The sequence below is a fragment of the Haliaeetus leucocephalus genome, unplaced genomic scaffold (assembly GCF_000737465.1).
Source record: "Haliaeetus leucocephalus isolate CR32 unplaced genomic scaffold, Haliaeetus_leucocephalus-4.0 Scaffold195, whole genome shotgun sequence".
Taxonomy (NCBI): Eukaryota; Metazoa; Chordata; class Aves; order Accipitriformes; family Accipitridae; genus Haliaeetus; species Haliaeetus leucocephalus.
Window position 1 is genome coordinate 2706457 of NW_010972631.1, and position 20175 is coordinate 2726631.

The window sequence follows — 20175 nt, forward strand, 5'->3', positions numbered from 1 at the left end:
TACAATAGTTCCCTAAACATATGCTCAGTGCAAGTTGCACCAAACTAAACTGAGCCACAGTTTTCCTGGCGTGCAGATTGCTGGTGTGCAAGGGCACAAGTTTATTCTAAAACCACCCTGGTAGCATGAATGCAAAGCTGAGTTATATACCTGATGCTGCACAAGAATTTACACATTTGCTGTGTAAACCATATAAATATATATGCACTTGTAGCACATTTAAGTCCCAGGGTCCTGGCCTGACTCTAGGTCTTGCAGAAGTACCTTGCATTTCCTGGGACTTGGTTCCTGTTCTGTAAAATGTAGCAGTGGGGACACAGAGAGTGTGTTTGTGTGTGTGTGTGCATTTTCCTCCTTACAGCAATGACGGAAGGGAAGGGCAGGGCAGGGCAGGGCAGGGAAGGGGAGAAAAAAGGGGAAAGAAAGGAAAGGGAAGGGAAGGGAAGGGAAGGGAAGGGAAGGGAAGAAAAGAAAAAAGAAAAGAAAAGAGAAAAGAAAAGAGAAGAGAAGAGAAGAGAAGAGAAGAGAAGAGAAGAGAAGAGAAGAGAAGAGAAGAGTATTTTTCTACAGCTGTTGTCTATCTATATCTGTATTCATTACCTGGGTTCCTTCCAAAGTCACAGAGAGAGAAAAGAGCCTTTCCAGAGAGCACTTTTGCATACCTGCAATTTGAGCCAGGAGTTGCCATCTCTCTCCACTGACAACAGTGAAATCTTAGGGACCCAAAGCCCTTCCCAGCACTTAGTGCGATGCCAAATCCTTTCTCCACCCTTCATCGCTTGGAGTTGAACAATAAGCGGTGTCCTGCTTGCCTGATTTGACTTGTGAAGCTCATGAAGGGCAAAAATTTGCCAGGATGAGTGAAAATGAGAAGGAATTTTTTAAAAAGTGTTTAAAATCCAGAATTTTACTGTACGCTTTACAGTTCAAACTCTTGTAGGCGAGTTCAATGCATTGCCATCTGCATGCAGCTGCTTGCAGGCACAGTGCAACCCCTTGCCTTTTAGTGTCTAAGTAAAAGATAAAGTCCCACTAAGCTGAGCAGGTTTTCTCTTCATAACATACTCAGTTGACATGCTTTGAGCTATATCAGTTGCCCCAGCTGAAATGAAACTTCATTTGCTAACTTAAGTGGCTTTTTTCTATTCCTTACAGAAAGCCGGAAACAAAGCAGACATGATTTTCTGAGGGAAGAACAAGGAAATTCTCCCTGATTTGTGCATACTATTTGCTCTGCCTCCTTCCTGTCTTCCTAAGACACTGTTCATTGACTTTCCCATTAACACCAAGAAAATACAAGTGAGGGGAACCACTGTATGGAACAGAAACCCCATATTTCTGAAGAAAGGAAAAAACCTCTTTAAAAATATAACAAACATTTAAAACATGATAGCTAGCTAAGTTAACTATTGCTATTTTTGGGGAAAGTCCCAGCCTGACACCTTGAAAAATGTTGAAGTCAAAAAGCTTCCAAATACCTTTCAAAGTAATTTTTTTTGGCACAGTGGAGGATTAAAAAAGGGAAGCAAGGCAGAAGGAGCAAAAAAGAGTCCATCTCTGTGTTAGGGAGTCCATGACTACTGATCACAAGCCAAATGAAGCTGAAATCCTGGATGAGAAGGGAGCCGTCCACCAGCGCTAGTAGTATTTCTGCTCTGTGATATGGCTGTTCTGTGATGTGCTGCACTGCAATGTCAAAAAAGTGTGAGAAGAGACCAAATAAAGCGGATCTCTGGTAGAAGAGAGATGCCAATAAGGAATAAGCTCCAGCAAGGAGGAAGGGTTAGGACTGTAGAAGGAATGACCACCTTAATGGCTTCAAAAAACAAACAGCCCTCCTCCCCAAACAAGCCCTGTGGCGTATTTTTACCACCTTGCATTCATTTTGGGGGGGAAAGCAGTTCTGCTTCCTTGTGAAGTAAAAAAACCCAAACCAACAAAACTGCAGATCTGAAGAAGGTATACAGTTTTCCTATCAGCAAGCGAAAAGAAATAAGTTTTTATAAAAATTGAAGACTAATTCCATGTTTGAGAAGACAAATTTTGCTCCATATTCTTGGTACCCTTCTATGGAAACTGAAATGAAAAGTGCTTCTTATGATACCTCTGCTACTGACCCAGCAAATATAAGGCCATGTGTGTGCGGGAGTTAACTTTACGCGAAGGCCAGGCTAGTTAAACAACCAAATTACGTTCAGCAGAAATAAAACAGCATGAGCAGGAATTTGTCACTTCACAGCCACCATCTTGGATTTCCTCCTATGAAGCAAAATCCTGCTTGTAGCTGTACCCAAAGCTCTTCTTATCTCACATTAGAGATGAGGCAACGTGGTCCTGGTTTCTGTTTTTTGCTGTTGTAGGGTGAAGCCTTGGCTTAATGAGAGGCTGGTTTTTACTTCTTAGAGTAATTATTTTTGGAGTCCTAATTTATACTCTTGTGAATACTGCCCTTTTTGTAAGATCAGTGTGTGATTTGAAGTCCTAATTTATACTCTTGTGAATACTGCCAGTTTTGTAAGATCTAGTGTGAGATTTTTCAAAAGGGCCAAAAAGTCAAATTCTTAGAGCTGTGAAGTCCCACGGATTTGACTCAAGAGTTTCCCCAGTCCCTGGCCTTCTGGGGTTGCAGAGCATATGCCGTACCTAGAGATGTGCTTTCCACAGGCACTGAGGACATGCCAACCTAGTGGGCAGCTGTGTTGCTGTGCAGAAGCAATGCTGCAGTGGGCTGGGAGAGAAGGTTTGTTAGTCAGGAGACAGCATCCCACCAGAGAGAGGTCTTATTAGTTGAGAGGCAGCATCCTACTCTCAGGACAAGAGTCAGCATCTCCTGGATCGACATTGTCATAGGGATGTACCACCATGCACAGAATTACTGCAAACATCTCTTTTCCAAGGGTGTTGCTTTAATGCATGCATGTTCTTAGGTGCTTTGGCAACTCTCCCCACTCCCTCCCTTGACTTTTGACTTTCCCACTAACTACTGCCATCTGCTGCTTGAGGTACTAATGGTGCTGGCTGAGGTCCTGAGCTTGGCCCGCTTTGGAGGACTCGAAGGTTGTGAACAGTTCATACATATTTCCACATGGCTTAGGTTACGTGGGTGTAGAACATAGGCTCAGCAGTTCCTTCTGAGACTGAAAGCTTTTCAAGTTTCATGCTGAGAAGTGGAGATTTCCTTTTCAGAGAAGGAAATCCAAGATGGTGGCATCTAAATGTGGTGAATAGAGCAAATAAGGGGAAAAAAACTGTTTTGAAGACATGGTAGGAGGAATTTAATCTAAATAGCAACCTCATAGTCTGTGTAATAACTCTCAGATCCTGGAACTACTTCAGTCTGTGTTTTATAATGTACCTAAGACATGCCCTTATTGCACTGTAACACCTGCCATATTGTAAGTTATTTCTGACTTCTTATACACTTTTTGGCAGCCATGGAGTTTACTTTAGAAGTTACTGCATGTGCAAGTTCAGCAGCTTTTCTGCAGGATTTACTTACTGCCACATGTTAAGGGGTTAAGAAGGCATGCACTCAAGGGTGGGCCAGACTCTTCTCCCAGAATGGTGTAAATCAGGGATTACTCTCTTTTGAGAGTCATAGTACTTCCTTAGTCAGAGATGACTATTCGTCATCACCAAAAGACCAGTGGAATCAGAAACATATGGGTTGTTATTTTCTTGGTATCGATCTGGTCCAGCACTCACAAAAGTGAATGGGAATATTTCTTTTGTCTTCATAAAGAGCTGGATCAGGCTGTAAAAGCACAAAAGACTTTGTTCTCCATAATATATTAAATTTTAATTCATGTAAGCGTATTTCCAAGATGTCACTTGTGAACATATTTTACTCACACAATCCATACCACCATTAAATTTATATCTGATTCTGCACTGATTCTGTAGGCTAGCTGTTAAATTAAAAGAAAGATTAATAGGTTTACTTTGTAGATAGTCTTTGTCTTTCTGCCATGCAATATATGCTTACCAGATTTGCAGAAAGTTTCTCATGCATGTGGATATTTATTTTCAGATTATTTTCCATTTCTAGGAAAGAAATCTTGCACCTTTTATTAATTGTCCATAGGTACTGATTCATGGTATATTTTAGATGGAGTGTTTATGTCAGACCTGTATTTTCTCCAAATGAGGGTCTCTGTTTCTCAGACATACTGGCAACTTTGGTCTAGTAACCCTTACTTGACTCCTTGAGATAGCCTTTATAGATTCATTCATGTTTCAGTACTGTGTCTGGTTCTTGAATGTATACAAGAACATCAAAACCAAAAAGCATCCATATTGGGTCAGTTGTTGAGCGGCGCCAAAACCAGAAACCTGGAGTTGAGCAGATCAGGTGAAGCCTATGAGATACCTCTCAGTAATACATCCCGGCTCCAACCACTTACCACTCAAGGGCTTCATAAGCCAAATATGGCTTATGTGGACTCCATAAATGTACACTATTTACACCAATATCTTTCAAATCCTATGGATACCCATAGCTTTTATCTTTAAACCCAACATATTCTTAAGTGTTATGCTGTGATGATACATATTAGTCCTTCATGTATGTGTGGACCTGATACAGGAATGGCAGAAGTATTTCAGTAATCTACGTCCAATTTGGCTCAAAGGAAACAGTGATGGGAGAAGCAATGGTAATTTCCAAAACCCAAATCATATTTGGCATCTACCACCAGAAGTGCCCACCGATGATGTTTATATTCATCTTTTGCAAACTGAACTCAGACATTCTGCTCTTTTCACAAAGGCATTAAGAATTTATGGCCAGAGGTGTGAGGTGGATTCAAATTGCTGATAAAAGTGAAGAATTTCGAAGATTTTGCTGAAACTGGAGTTCTTTTCCTGTTATGTCAATTTACTTTTTTCTATTTAAAAATTGCTCTAAAGGCCAAAATAACACTTTCAGCTTTACTCCCCAAACCATAAGCATCTAGTGCATATTGTGAACAGCTGGGTTTGTTGGGGTTTTTTTGTGACTGGGACAAGATACTCACCAAGGTGACTGCAAGTACTACAGCATCTGGATTATTTTGCTTGTTTACATATAGCCTGCTGAAGGACCAAATTGGTATGCATTCAGAAATGGGGTATTGCTAGGGTTATTTATTTACTTTTTCAGCTCTTTGGCATCTCCAGCTGACTTTGGTGGGGTTGGGTTCAAGAATAAGATACCTTATCTTAGTCATTTACAATTAGGTGTCCTCATGGGGGCCAGTAAAGGGGCTCAGTTGCCTAAACTTAGGCAACGAGTGGTATTTGGATTGCCCACAGGTATCCTGTCAGCTTTCATCTTCTGCTAAAGACAGACGCAGGTATCCCTAGGGTCCCATGTCAGATCTGCCAGCCCCATGAGGGTGTCTTGAATACCACAGAGCATCTCAAATGACACTAGACATCTACATTAGTCAATTGGACCAAGCTCTCAGTGACCAGCTAAGGATGAGGCGAATTACTGCCAAGGCTTCTCCAACTGTACTAGGATCTCCATGGAGTACAGTGGGAGCTCTGACCCTCCTCTTGCCCACAGACAGTGGCTGGTAGATATTTCCATGTAGGAGTTTTGATCTCAGACAGAAACCACTCCTCAGTGTGTGTGTGTGAAGATAATTCTGTGTCCTTGATAATCTGTTCATTTAAAAACTGCTTTTATCACTGCAGCTTCGTAAAGTTTTACATGTAATTCTATGACTCTCAGCAGCTTGATGACTTCAAGAGACAAAGTTTTATTGCTGGGGCTATTCATTGATTAGATAAAGTCAGATCTCATTATTACCTTTCTTCATTAATGCCTTTTGGAAAAGGACAGATATGTTCTTTTTTTTTGTGAGTTTGTCTTTATTGAACTCAGGGGAAATCAACAGTATCAAACTATAATTCTTAATGGACTGAACTTAGAATGAACTCCCTTTTTTGTCAGTTTTTTGTTGTTTGTTTTATATTTGCTTTACTGCTCTGAATATAAGAAAACGATACTATTATTGTCTGGAGCCAGTTCTAATTGGCAATTTTTTTCTCCCCTAAAACTCTCAGTGTAGGCCTAACACTGTCCTTACTCAAGTCAATGAAAAACTACCTCTCACTGAAATGGGAGCGGAATCATACCGATAAATAGTCCTGAAATCCCACTGAACATGGGTGGAGACCATACCATTTCCTAATACACTCTAATGCAAACATATGTTGGACCTTCAATTAATAATGATCACTGGAGACCAAGAAAAGGGTAGACAATTACAAAAAAATAGTTTCTTAGACATTTTGCTTGTGTTCAGAGGCTTAATATACTGCTGGCAGCAAAGAGGCAAATGGGAGCCATTAGTTTGTATGATTGTGAGATTTCTCCTTATTTTCCTTTTCTCTCTCAGTCCTCATCATCCAGAGTTTCTAAGCATGCAGTACCACGTAGGAGTGGTACCCTCTGTCCAGCGCCCAAAATCACTGACGTACTGAACATGTAAAGGTCACAAATTGTACAAGATCAATGCATGGTTTTGTGATGTCAAGAATACAAATCATTACTTTAAATTACAATATCCATGGTCTTGGTTGTCCATCTACCAGCTGAAGTAATAGAGTTCTGAACTGCATCTTCTGTTTGCTGAATTATCTTTTGCAAGCAATGTGATATGCTGTTTACAGGTTGCTTTTTTTACAGTGGCATTGTTTGGATGCCAGCTGGCCACTACGTGCATGGTCACTGACCACAGGGAAAAATGAAAGCTGAAGAGATCTTTATCTTTGCAAACCCCACAACTTCTGAGTGGGTGAATTCCCTGTTGCGATCTTGCAAATTGATAGCCAGTGCTCTAGTGATAGCCAAGCTTCTCCAGTGGTACGATTTTTCAGACAAGCTGGAGTCCAGCCACTTGTACCTGCGTGAAGTGTAAGAATGTAGGAGAAAGCATGAATCCTTGATCTTGCTGACACCTGGTTCCTGCAGTGGGAAAAGAGCGTCCACCTTTTGGGTTTCCTTCTTACTGAAGGGTTAATCAGTCTTGAGGGAGACAGCTCTTATTGTGACGCTTTTCCTTCCTCCCAGATGAGAAAAGGAGAGATGTCAATACTGTCTGGGTGATTTAGTGAAAACATACCCTGAATGAGCAGCATGTGACTTTCATAGCATAAACTAAGCTCTCTGTGAAACTTGTGGAGGAATTCATATAACATGTTTTTCTTCCACCCCCAAAAGCTAGAGTTTAATAATCTGCTCTTGACTATCCCCATTTTCATAGCTTTCCTGATGACAAGTTTACAGATGTGAGAGAATCTTTGGCACAGCCTTGTCCCTCTGCTTTCCTTTGGGATGCTCAGCATGGCTTGCCCAAAGTTGCAGTGTCAGCTGTCTGAGAATCCAGTGTCATATATCACAGAATCATGAAATAGATGAGTCTGAAAGGGACCTCTAGAGGTGATCTCATCCAAACCCCTCTGGTCAAGCAGGGTCAACCAGAGCAGGTTGCTGAGGGCTGTGATCAGTGGGGTTTTGAGTATGTCCAAGGATGGAAACTCCACAACCTCACTGGGCAACTGCTCCAGTGCTCAGCCACCCTTACAGTAAAAGACTGTTTCCTGAGGCTCAGAGGGAACCTCCTGTGTTTCAGTTTGTGCTCATTTGCTTTTGTCACTGGATACCACTAAGAAGAGTCTGGGGACCCCAGAACTGGATCAGCACTCCACATGTGTCTCACCAGAGCTGTGCAGAGAGGAAGGATCACTTTCCTTGACCTGCTGGTAAAGCTCCCACTCATGCAGCCTAGGAGGTTGTTGGCAGTCCTTGCTGCAAGTGTGCATTGCTGGCTCATGGTCAAATATACATCAAGGCTGCCTCGAGGGTAGGATCAAGAAGTGCCGTTCTGATTTTGTTTTCATGGGTTTTGTAAATATTTTTCAGTGTCGTAAAAAGGGATGAGGTAGACAAAGAGGACAAGAACAACATCAGGGGAGTAAGTTTAGTCTGGGGTAAGTAGGGACACAAGGATGGCTTTGAAGGTACTGATTCTGAGTGCTGATAAAGGAAGGCACTCATTGCCAACTCTCCTTTCAATTACCATTGGAGAAATAACTCCATTAAGGGACTAAACCAGAACCAAACTTGTGCTTGGCCATTTAAAAAGGAAATAAAAGGCACTAAAAAAATGTAAACTCCCACAGCAAACTTATGAAGAACAGTAAAATAATTAGGAAACACTGAAGGATGCATGGTCATGACTAATAATAGTGAGCAGAAGAGTCTAGACAGCAATCTATACAGGGTATATTTGAGAAACAGACCCTTTTACTTGCATATTTGGGGGACTTTATATTTTTGTTTGTATACTTTCTTAGGACAATCGTAAAATTGGATGTCATGACTCTGAGAAGAATTTCTTTGGTAGGAAATAAGGTAAATAAAAATAATGGCACTGTTTCAGTGGGTAGCAACTTTTAAGAAATATTTCTACTTTTTAATTAGTTAGCCAGTATTTTTACTACTAAAGGGCTCAAGTTTTTGAGCAATACTGTGGAAAGAAGTTCTAAACCTGTCAGAACTGTGAAAGTTTGGCATAATTTATTCAGCCTACATATTAATTTCTCAGCAGCTGCTAAGTCAAGGATATCCACAGCATATCTAGACAATGTGAAAGCAGTAAATCTCTGATCAAATGGAGCCCCAATTGGAAGACTTTGAACTGAGGAAAGAAGTGTCTTGCAGGGTAGTGTTGATGACATCCCACTGTCTGATAACACATATTCCTACAGGAGCAGTTGCTGAAATTAAGGAAGGTGAAATAGCAGTCACAAACTTCAGCATAGTGGAACCCTGCACAACACATCAAGAGGTGGGAGCACCATGTGCCCCCAAAATAAAACCTGAAATCCTGGTCCTACTGTGCTGACAACTGAAATGGGCATTAAGAAGGTAAATGTCAGCAAACTTGGTGCAAAGAGTAGTCAGGTGCAATGTGTCCCAGACTGCAATTCTTCTTTCAGAGGATTTGGTTATTATGTGAGATTTCACCAAACCAGCTACTATTAGCAGTATAGATCCCAACCTGAATAGCCACCATCGACTGTAATTTGTGAGACTGGAACAAGCTGGGATTTTTTAAATGAAACAATTTTTCAGTAGGCAAATACTAAACTGATGTTTCATGGACATGTACCAATTCTGATGAGAAATTATTTCTCTGCTCCAGGGTAGAATTTGATCTGAAAATCAAAGAGAGATTACAGGACCAAGCAAATAACAATGTGATGGCTAAAGCTTTCCTATGGACTGTCAGAGACACCTACCTCCTGAGCCCTCCAAAGTCTTATGGCACTTTGAGAAATGTTTTAACAGCGATCATGGGGAAGCTGCCCCACTTCTGTAGGCAAATGAAGGTTCATTAAGACAGAAAAGGTGAAACTGGATCACTGACTCATTGTTTAATGCATTGTCTTAGATATAAAAGCAGCTGGAAATGGAAGGATTTGAACTTCAGTTTCTCTTGTCCCAGCCCAACTAGTGGCTATTGTGTTGGTCTTCTCCTTCAGCTCCATTCTTGTCATGGACAAGATTCCAGGGATTTGGTGGCATTCTAATGCAGAATGAGATACCTTTGTTTTCCACTGTCTTGAAAAAGTCTTATGAGGTGAGAAAACCATCACCTGCTCAGTTCTGATGAGCCCAAGCCCAATATTGGCCAGAACTTACTCTCCTGAGGTTAGACAGAAGCCTCCCATTGACTCTACTGGGAGAGGGTGATTTCTTAGTAATCTACTGCTCAGTAGAAAAATTACATTCTTTTATTTTTTTCTAATTATCTAGGATTCAGGGGAATATGCCTTCCTGAAAAGAGATTCTGCAAACACATCAAAAAATGCAACTGGATTGAAAGGGATACAAAGGTTAGATGTCAGGGAAAGGGTCCAGCTGCATTAAGGCTAAGTCAGGCTGTGCTGCCCTTCCCTCCTTCTTAACCATGGTCTGTAGAATACAGCCTCAGTGGAGGTCTCCATCCTTTACCCTGTCTTGGTATGTCTTTTTTACAGGCTCCCCTGTAACCTACTGTAACCTTCACGTTCATGGGTTTGAAATGTCTGAACAGCACTAAAATGGTAAAAACATAAATGAGAAAATATTAACCCATTCTCTATGTATCTTATCTGGGCTGCCCCCCTAACACCTTTCCATTAAATGGATTGGGTTTTGGATTTATAAGGAAGAATAAGGATTAAAGACCATGTTTCCATGCAAGTTATTTTATTTATTTATTTAAATTGACAGCTGCAGAGTTTGTACTGACAAAGTGAGCAAGAGGAATGAACCAGAGAGTAAGGCCTATTGTGCAGCCCTATTGACAAGCTGTCAGGTTTAAACTGACCTGAAATTTTTTGTACCATGGCAATACACTGAGACCATGACAGGGGTGCCCATTTTCAGAAATAGTTACAAGAAGGAAGAGGAGATAAAACCTTTTTCTTCCTAAGAACCTATGCAGAATGCAGTTTGTACTGCCTTTGAATTTTCATTCCTCTGTGGATCAGTAAATTAAGTAACACATCAATAACAGATAGCAAATGAATCTCTGCAAAGAAGAGCTCCCCCCTGTGGGTTTCTCTCTTGCCATGAGAAGTGTTTGATCTGGCTGTGCTGTCATAAAAGATAAGAGCTACTTCATCATCTTTGGGGATTTTGATTTACTAACTAAAACTGACGGGGTACCTGTTTCTCAGCCCTAATCTGAGATGGTATGTTTTTATTCCTTTATTTCGTCCTTGAAGGGTTTGCTTTTTGGTGGAGAATAACAAACTGAGAAGTAAATAGTTGGAGCATTTGTAGCAACTGGTCTTTGAACAGGCACTGCGATGGGCAACGCTATGCTTGCAGGCAAAAGGCAAACAAGGGCAGAACAATCACTCAAGAAAGCCTTCCTTGTGCTAACAGTGTTTGCCAGGGCCAGACTTTGTTAAATCAATACCGGATGCAGGATTTTGGAAGCAGTTAATACTCCTCATGCCTCATCAGACAGACCCCTCTGCACGGCCTCCAGAAAGAGCCAGGGAGCTCTGCTGGGTGCGTGCGGGGCTGTCTGCAGAGTGATGGGCAGCAGCGTCTCCTCCGTTAAACTACAGCACGAGATTTCTCACACTCAGCAAGGTAATTCCCTGCTGATTTATATTAGGAATACAGTCTGGGAAATATCTGGTGCGGGTTGGGGGTGCCTAGGCTTTTGTGCATATGGATGTGGTTTTTCCTCCTCAAACACCTTCCCTCATAATATCTGGAGCTGCGTTTTATTTCTGGACCTTTGCTGGGAATAAATCCCCTGCGCTCTGGGGTTCCCTCGGGGTCGATACTGCCACAAGAGGGAGCGGAGCTGCTAGGGAGGGCAGTGAAGGCAAATCATTCGGCAGGTTTGTTAAAAAGTGAAGCCCTACTTGGGAAGAGGATGAGCCAGGAATATGTTTTGGTTTTACAGTGGGAAAGGAGTTTTTCCCCTATTCACCGAGCCAAGGGTGAGGCAGGGGTAGATTAAGCCCATAACCCTTCTAGAAGTATAATTTTGCATGCTACATCTGCCAGGTAAACAGCATCTGCATGTAACACATGCAACAGTGCTGGCAAGTTGCTTATAAATCAGATAGTTAAAGATGTAGCTGACTGTAACGTCTTGATGGAGGCTCAGTGTTGGGCAGTGACTTTTATTTACAATTTAACAGTTAAACATATTATACTGCATAAACCTTGAAATGGCTTGATTATAAAATGTGTTTTGGAAACTCCATGTGCCTTCCCCACAGAGTGCTAAACCTGGTGAAAAATGGGTAGCATCAATAAACACCAAACCTTGCACCAATAAATGTGTTCCCTTCATTACTCAAAAAGCCCAGAGCTATGGAGGTATAAAAGGCCCCATTCTCCCCTACAGGGGAATAACACATGTAGGGCAGAGGAAACTCAATGAATTTCAGCATGCAGTTTCCTGCTCATTTCTCCATGGGAGGGGGATGGGTAAGGACTTAGGGCTTGCTTTCTCCATGGGACAAAAAAAAAGTAGCTGCCGCCCTAATTTACAGATGCTGGGACCAGAGAGTCAGGAAACTTTGCTAGTTAACTGTCCTACAGACTGCTTTTGCAGTCGTCATTAGGTACCCCTCACAAATGCATTTTTTTAAAAAGTCAGGCAAGTAAGTAGTGTGTTCCAGTCCTGTCATTAGCCCGAGAGGGGTGGGAGCTGTGTGTCCGTGCAGCAGCACTCCAGGCACCCTGACAGACCTTCACGCCGGCACAGTGTTTGGCTGTAAATTGCAGCCTTTGAGTTCCTGCAGTCCTAATGGGCAGTAGGAGATCTGCTATGTTTTTAGAATAAGTTAAAATTGCATTGTTGCCATGAAATTATGCAGGATGGTTATAATGCTCCCTATATTATGTGTGCTCTATGTATATATATATCTCTCAATATACAAAGACAGGATGTGTGTAATTTCTCTTAAGTATCTAAAGAAACCTGTTTCTCTCATGCAGATGAGGTACAGTAGCATTTGTTGCTTCATACCACTACAGCAGGAGCTACCTTCATCAGCCCAGGAACTGAACTTGGAGACTGCCCCAGACCCAACTCTGTGCACATGAAGGTGTCTGATGGGAGGCAGATGCTGGCCCTGTGGGGGACTTGGAGAAGACTTTGACAATCTGGTCCACGGTTTTCTCTCCTGGTTGGGGAGTGAGTCTTTTCCATCCTTTCATCCTTCCTCTTGCATTATGCAAAGCTGGATTCCAGTCAGACCAGGGTAAAATTGGGGTACACTGCAGTGGCTGAGTTCCCAAAATGTAATTTTTTGCAGCGAGAGTTCTTCCTTCAGTTGGCCCTGATCTCAGTTTGAGCCTAAAGGACATCTTTTCCCAGACTTGAATCAGATCCAGAGATGGGTCTATACATTGTCTGTGTATGCATGTTGTATGATTTTACATATCTGAAAAGTTATGACAACCTTATTCTTTTTAGAAGATTATTCCCTATGTCTTAAGTGACTTTTTTAACCTGACCTGTAACTTAAATAAGGATTCTTCCTTGCAGCTTTACCCTTGGTCTGGAAAAATCGGTTGAATTTGCTTTGTTTTTTTTTTTAATAAGCTTTCCCTTTTTCACCTGACTTTCTCAAACATAAATCCCAAACAAAGCATGTTGGCAGAAGTGCCCCCCACCATGCCTTTGGGCAATTGCTGAAAAAGCGAAGCAGGAGCCTCCCCAAACATGACAGTTGTTGCAGATGCATTGCCCCTGTGTGGCAGATGAGAGAATAAACAACATATGGGAGATGCTAAGTGCTGCTCCAACGCTACAGCAATGAGCACAGGATAAGAGCCCCTGTAAAACAAAATAGACTTTTTGCCCTAATCTGTTTTAAAGTGCCGTAAAATTACATTTATTTCAGGCACATTTCCTTAGCCCTTGTTTTCATTATGTTGTTCTTGAAGATTTAAGTGGGTGTATCTGAGCACAGACCCCGTGCAGTTCCTCGGATAATCAGAAAGATGCTTATCCTGAAAATTCACTTGAGCTGCTGAATTTCACAAATCGGCTTTTCCTTTTCCATACCAGTGGTTGCTTTCCCTGTACCGTGGCGGCAGCCTGTGGCTCCTAGCCATAGCTCATGTTTGCCCCCCAAATATGCCAGGAGCCACTCTGCAGACCCCTGCGCTGCCTGTGCCCTGAGGCACCTGGCCAGGCCAGGAGGCTGCTCAGTCCACAGCACGCCATGGTGGCTGTTTTATCTGGGCTGGAGAGACCCTCTCCTGTAAACACTTCAGCATGAGTGTGTTGCTTTTGGGAAAGGTGCTTTTGTTGCTTAAGATCTGACAAAGTTTTAAGAACGTATTATTTTGGACTCTTAACCCACTCTGGTAGTGAAAGCACTAGTCGGTAGTGGGAATATTTATTTGTTATTTGCCCATTGCTGTAGTCAGCTGTAACAGTTACAATAACTTTGATCTTTTGTTTTCCCCACTTGGAGAAGTCCTCATTACCAAAACATCACCTCTGACCTTCTTTTATATTTTCAGCATGCGTTTTATTAACTCCTTTTTCATATGGGACATGTGGTGTCTGCCACTTGGTACAAAGGAGACAAAGTTTGCACTTCTGATGCAAAGAGCAGCAGTGAGGAAGCTGGCTCCTTGCCAACAGCTTATGCAAAAAAAAAAAAAAATATGGGGAGGGGTGAATTAAATGTGTGCATATAGAGTTAGACTTTCTTTGGCCTTGCTGCTGGAACAAGCCTATTGCACTTAACAGGATTCATCTAGGGAAAGTGGAGTGCATCCTTACCCCACCCCATCCATGCACTTTACACAGAGATGATACATTTCAATCAGTTGCCTGAGGAATTTATTTTCACAACACCTCTTTACTTCCCAGGCTAAGAAACAAGGCATCCGGCCCTTCCTTGCCAGTAACACTGGAGGTTTTGCACTTATTATACATTTGGTGAAACAGTATGCGACAATGAAAATTTACTAGATGTTGCAGAAAGAAGCAAGGGAAAGTTAAACCAGAGCCTAGAAAAATAAAATGAGTACTGTTTGCATGTACTTTTATTGATTTCTGACAGCCATGTTATTTTCAGGGACAACAGAAGGGAAAAGAATTTCAGTCTTTGAATGGATGAGTGATATACTACCCCCCCCCTTTTAACTAGTTTTTTGGTTGGGGGGGTGTGTGTGCTGTTGTGTGCATGTGCAGAAGGGTGTCTACCTAATTGACCTCAAGAGGGGATTAAACTAAATAAAATCACAGCCCACAGGGGGCCTCTAAATATGGCTTTTTAATTTGAAAATTTTTGTGGGTTCCAGTGTAATTCAAGCTTTTCAAGCTTTATTAGTGCACAGTCGTTCGTGCAGCTTGCAAAGCTCCCATCTCGGTGAGTTTGATATGCCCGCCTCTGCTCAAGCAGAAGACAGAGTGCTCTCTTCAGCTGTGAAACACACTCAGTGACATAACAAAAGCCCTACTGTAAATAAAACACATGTTAATAACAGTGACAGGAGGCGGCAGAAACCAGCAATGTGCATCCAGGCAGCAACGCTGCTTGAAAGTGGTACTAAACGGAGGTAATGACAGTCAGCAAGCATCTCTCTGCTCTGCCTGTGACAGAGGCGCTGGGAGCAGATAGGAGTAAATACCAGCAATTTTACATGTTCGCTTGTAATAAAAGTCAAAATATGCAGCTTGGTGTAACTAATTGCTGTGGAAGGAGAACGAACCAATAGTGCTCGTTGCTGTGAAACTGTTAATGGAGAACTTATGGAGAGAAAGTCCAAGTTCTCTCGTCCAAATTGGAATGTGAAAGAAATCTGTTGGAAGGTGATGACAGAAATGAAGTAAAACAGTTGTTTCCTGATCCATGTGCCAGATGTGTCACATACTGTGATAAATAAGATCTGCATCTTACACTCCAGAAATTGGGGAATATTACAAGCGTTTATTATAGTGAGGTACAAAAAAATGTACTTGAAATGCTTTGTTTCTCCTGGCACCAAGCAGTGAGAAGTTATTGCACAATGCCTGGAGCTGCTAATTCTTTTGTTTAGGTTCAATCCAACACAGCCTATTAAAAGCTTAAATTCAATTTTATTGTTAAGGTATTTATTAACTGATTATGAAAAGACATTAAAGGGCTCATAATTAAACTACTAAATTGTTCCTTACCTTGACGAATCCCCCATTTTCCAAGACTGACTTCCATAGTATAAAATATCAGGGTTTTAATTTAAAGAATGCTGCTCACAGGCAAACCCCAGCTTTTGCTTCAGCTCTTGAGCCGATCCCAGGCTGCCTTGCTGCTGTTCGTAAGCCCAGAATATCATGGCAGAAAGCCTAATGCATTGGTGGCATTTCTTGTGAAGACTGCTCTGCAGGTTTGTGGCATGTTGTCACACATTTGCAGAAATAGCTGCGTGTTGATGTTGGATAACCCAGTCTTATTACTCAGGAAAAAAGTCTCATTGACTTTTGGCCCATATGCTTTTGAAAATGTGTATTGTGAACAGCTTGCTAGCTCTGCTGAGACTGAAGGCACATGCTTCCAGGCAAAGCAGATTCCCAGAGTGAGATGCAGTTCCCAAAGTTTTGCTATCTAAATACTCCCCCAAATTCAAAGCCTGGGAAGACAGTGGGAGCTGAGTGACTGCATCTCCCGCACCAGGTCAGTGTAGGACCTCAAAGAGCCTGCTGGCCCTCCAAGCCAGTGATTTTATACAGGCAACTGTATCGTGCTTTCATCTAGATGACTGATGTTTGGGTGGGGTGGGATGGGTGCAGGAGACAGCCAAGTGGGGTTGAGTCTTTTTGTGTTTTCCCTGTGGAAATTGCTCTGTTCATCAGAAGGGTTGTATGTCCAGCACCTGCACCAAGGTTAACAGGGAAACTGGGTTGTCTACGCAGAGGTCTTCTGGCTCTCAGCTGGCTCTGCCTGTCTGTGTTCTCACAGAGCTCACCTGCAGGGCTGTAATACTCCGTGGCCTTTCATGCCGACTTCATCAGGAGTTTTTTACTGTCAGAACAGGTGAAAAGTACATGTCTGATTACCACAGGTAGAGATGAAAGCTTGAAACCTCTGATAAGCATGGGTGAACGTCTGCAGTCCCTGGAACCTGATGGTGAACAGCAATTCCCTGAATACGTGAGCTGTCTTTAAAAAAGAAAACCAATGTCATGGTTGCTATGCCCATGATCACCCAGGGAAGAGGTAGGTCCCTTTACTGTGGTTCAAGAAGCCTTCCCAACCTGGCTGGGACATTAGGCCACTGTGTGTTCACGCTGCATGCTTGCTCAGAGCTGGGGTGGGTGTCCCACATGGCACTGCACTGTGCCATGGGGACATTCTGGTTGGGATTCATCTCACCTGACCCTAAGCACCAAATGTAGGCTGAGGCAAACTGCATCCTCCAAGTGCCTCTGCCTCTCCTTTGACGATGAAGGGGTAATGCCTCACTGCGTGTAGAGGAAGCCCACCCTGGTTACCACTCATATTTTCCAGGGTTACTTCAGAGAGATTGGCTTGAGATACATTCCAAAAACTGAGATTTACAAAAATGTTGCTTTGGGGAGGCGCCAGTATCCTGTCTCAGTGTTTAAGACCTGTAGGCGAGTCCCAGCCGGGAACGTTTCCTAAATCACGTTCTCTGCTGCTGCCCAGTTTCCCCACACAGATCTCCTCAGGATAGTTTTTCACCTTTGCTGTGTAAGTTAGTCTGTCCCAGCCTGAAGATGTGACATCATCTACAGTCTTCATCGGTATACGACCAGCCTTTACTCAGATTTCAGAGGAAAATACCTCTGTAGCTGTTTTAAAATTCTTGGAAACAACTTTGTTCTTAGGCTACATCTCCACTGCTGGAAGAGAGTTTGCTTACCCAGTGGTAGATATCTTGCTCTAAAACCCCAATTCAGAGCAGCATAGGTAGCTTTTACTTTGAGATAGGTCTTTCATTCCTCCTGGGATTTGCCTTCCTTAGTCATATGGAAGTAAAAGCTCTCTTGCCCTCCGGTCAATTGATGTTTCCCAGTGAGATACTGAATTTAGCAACCCCACTGGAAAAACCACCTTTTTTTTTTTGGCAGAGAAGCTGCAGCTGTAAGTGTTTATGGGAAACAAAGATATCTGATTAGGGTTTTTTGACACACTAAGCTGCATACCCTCTGGTAACCTTATTATTTGTTATACTGTTGGAGGCTGTGGAAGAATGGAAAGACTGCAGTTTCTCAGTGGCGCAGCTAGAGCTGGCCCACCTTCCAAAATACAGAGGTGCTGTTGCTGTTCAAAGATATTTTATTGAAGAAAGTGATACTGCTTTCGACAAAACCAGGCACAGCCTTACAGTAAGGGCTAGTTAGGAGCCTCAGCAAAATGTTATTGTCATCCCGAGCCATGTTTACCCTTAAGGGACGCATTAGAAAAAACAATGGACAATGGGCTGTACTGACAGCTTATGGGAGGAAATAAATGAAAGAAATAAAGCTTACTATGCTTCTGTGAAGCTGACATGAAGACAGCTGACAAAGGTTAGTACATTATGGCTTTACAAATGGTGAAAATATCAATTGTCCTGGTTTGTCACAGAAAGTGAAAACACCTATCGTGCGCGCCAAGTATATGAAAAAAAAAAGGTGATACTTACTGCAGTGAATAGCCAGTGATGAATGTGGTGAATAACATGTGATGCACATTGCCTAAGCCAGTCAGTAGATCTCCCTGAGGCAGGGAATATTTTTATGTTGCCTCTTTATACAGTGTGGGATTCATTTCTCCTAAATGGAGACTCCAGAGCCTAAGACCTAAAGAAGAGTTCAGTCTAGCCACTTTCCTAACCTCGCAGGCAGCTAAATTCATTAGGTACTTCCCTCCTTAGGCTGAAGGATCCTGCAGCAATGAATGCTAGTGGCCAGAAGTACCTGTTCTGGGAAGGGGATGCCCATCTGCCCCCACACACCCTCTCAGAAGTCTGCTGTGACCCAGTGTGGTTGGAGAGGAACCTCAGCTCCACCTGGGGTCTTGGCAAAGCCCAAGCATGGACATGTGGCGGGGATGAGGGCAGCAGGCTGAGGACTCCATCTGCTCCCTGGGACAGGGACGAAAACCTGAAACTAGAACTCTCTCAAGTCAGGCATTCGAAGGACCGGGTGGACTGGATCCGTCCCAGTGTTACCAGTGACACTGGAATTCCAGCCAGGTTCACCAAGAGTCTGTGCAACAGGGGGTCACGGGCAACAACTTGGGATTATTTACACCAGTGTAGCTCTCAAAGTTTACGCTGTGAATTTCTTGGTCTAACACAGATAAGCATTGCCAAAAAAAGTACATTCCTAACTCTGGTTAGATAATCCAAGTTTGCTACTTCAGTCTGAATTCACTGTGAAAACAAGATGAGTTGGGTTTTAGGCAGTGCCTGTATCTCAACTCCAGGTTTATAGAGGAGCCTCGAGCAGCTTGCTCAGCTTGCTGTGTCTTTTGGGCTGTTTTCACCTAAGTCAGATAAATTGGAGCAGCAAACTCTGGCGTCCAGAAAGCTCGTAGGATCTCCTCAGAGATCTGTTCTTCACACAGAGCTGCACATGGCTCAGTGGCCATACAGTCAGGGCAGTGCCTGCGGCTGTGAGATGTGCCCAGTGTAGCACAGGGGTGGACGTGGGACCCCTGCCAGCCCAAGAAGGACCTGGGGCAGCTTTCCCTCGTAAGCCCTGCCAAGGATTGTCAATTCATATTTCACAGTTTGTACTGCTCTTTGCATCTAGAAAACAAAAGCTTGTCCTGTCTTTCCAAATACAGCACTGGATTCGGTTTGGGTGACCCCTCGGTGAGAGGAGGGCAGTGCATAGTGCATGAAAAGCGCAGTGTCTCCAATGCAAACCTGGACCTGCCATCAGCCTGACTGAAGAAATGTGCGCTGGCAGTTCCTGTCCATAGGTGTTACTGACTGACAGATAGCGACGGAGGCAGAAAAATGTCAAAGTGTTAGAAAAGTCAATATTATTAAGACCTTGCTCCCCTCGCTTCCCTGTTCCGAGTAGTTTCTTGAGTATGACCAATTACATTCTTTTTTTATGACCAGTCACAAATGCAGTTTTTATTAGCTGGTTTGCTCAATGATTCAAATGTATAGACTTTATTTCAGTCTCATTTGAGTTGGAGGAAAGCATACAAGGATTTTTGCTGGCTTAAATTAGTGGAACTGCCCCTTTGGCTGAATGACAGGGCCCTCGCCTTGCAGAGCAGAGCTCCAGCCCCGTCTCTGACTTTTGCCTGTAAATTAGTTTGTGAAGTGGTGTTTATTGCTACATTGGGAGGTTAAGACAGCCTAATTGTATGTTTGTACAGGAGAAAACATCACGCCAGAGCCTTAAGCAATTATTCTTTCCATGTCCTTTCACTGTTTAATCTTGACACTGTTCAGAGGGGAAAGGAGACAATTTGTCTTCACCCTACAGCCAATTAGCAGTAAAAGTGCAGAATGGCTAATGCAATATCCACTGAAGTGCCATCGTCCATTCATCAAGATAAGATCCTGAAATAGCATGCATCTAGAACCCCTTGTTGGGGATTGTTCTGAGCCCATGCCTGATTGCAGCTAAGGATATCTCCATGATTTATAACCCAGCATATGGTTCCAACATGTGACAGTGCTCAGCA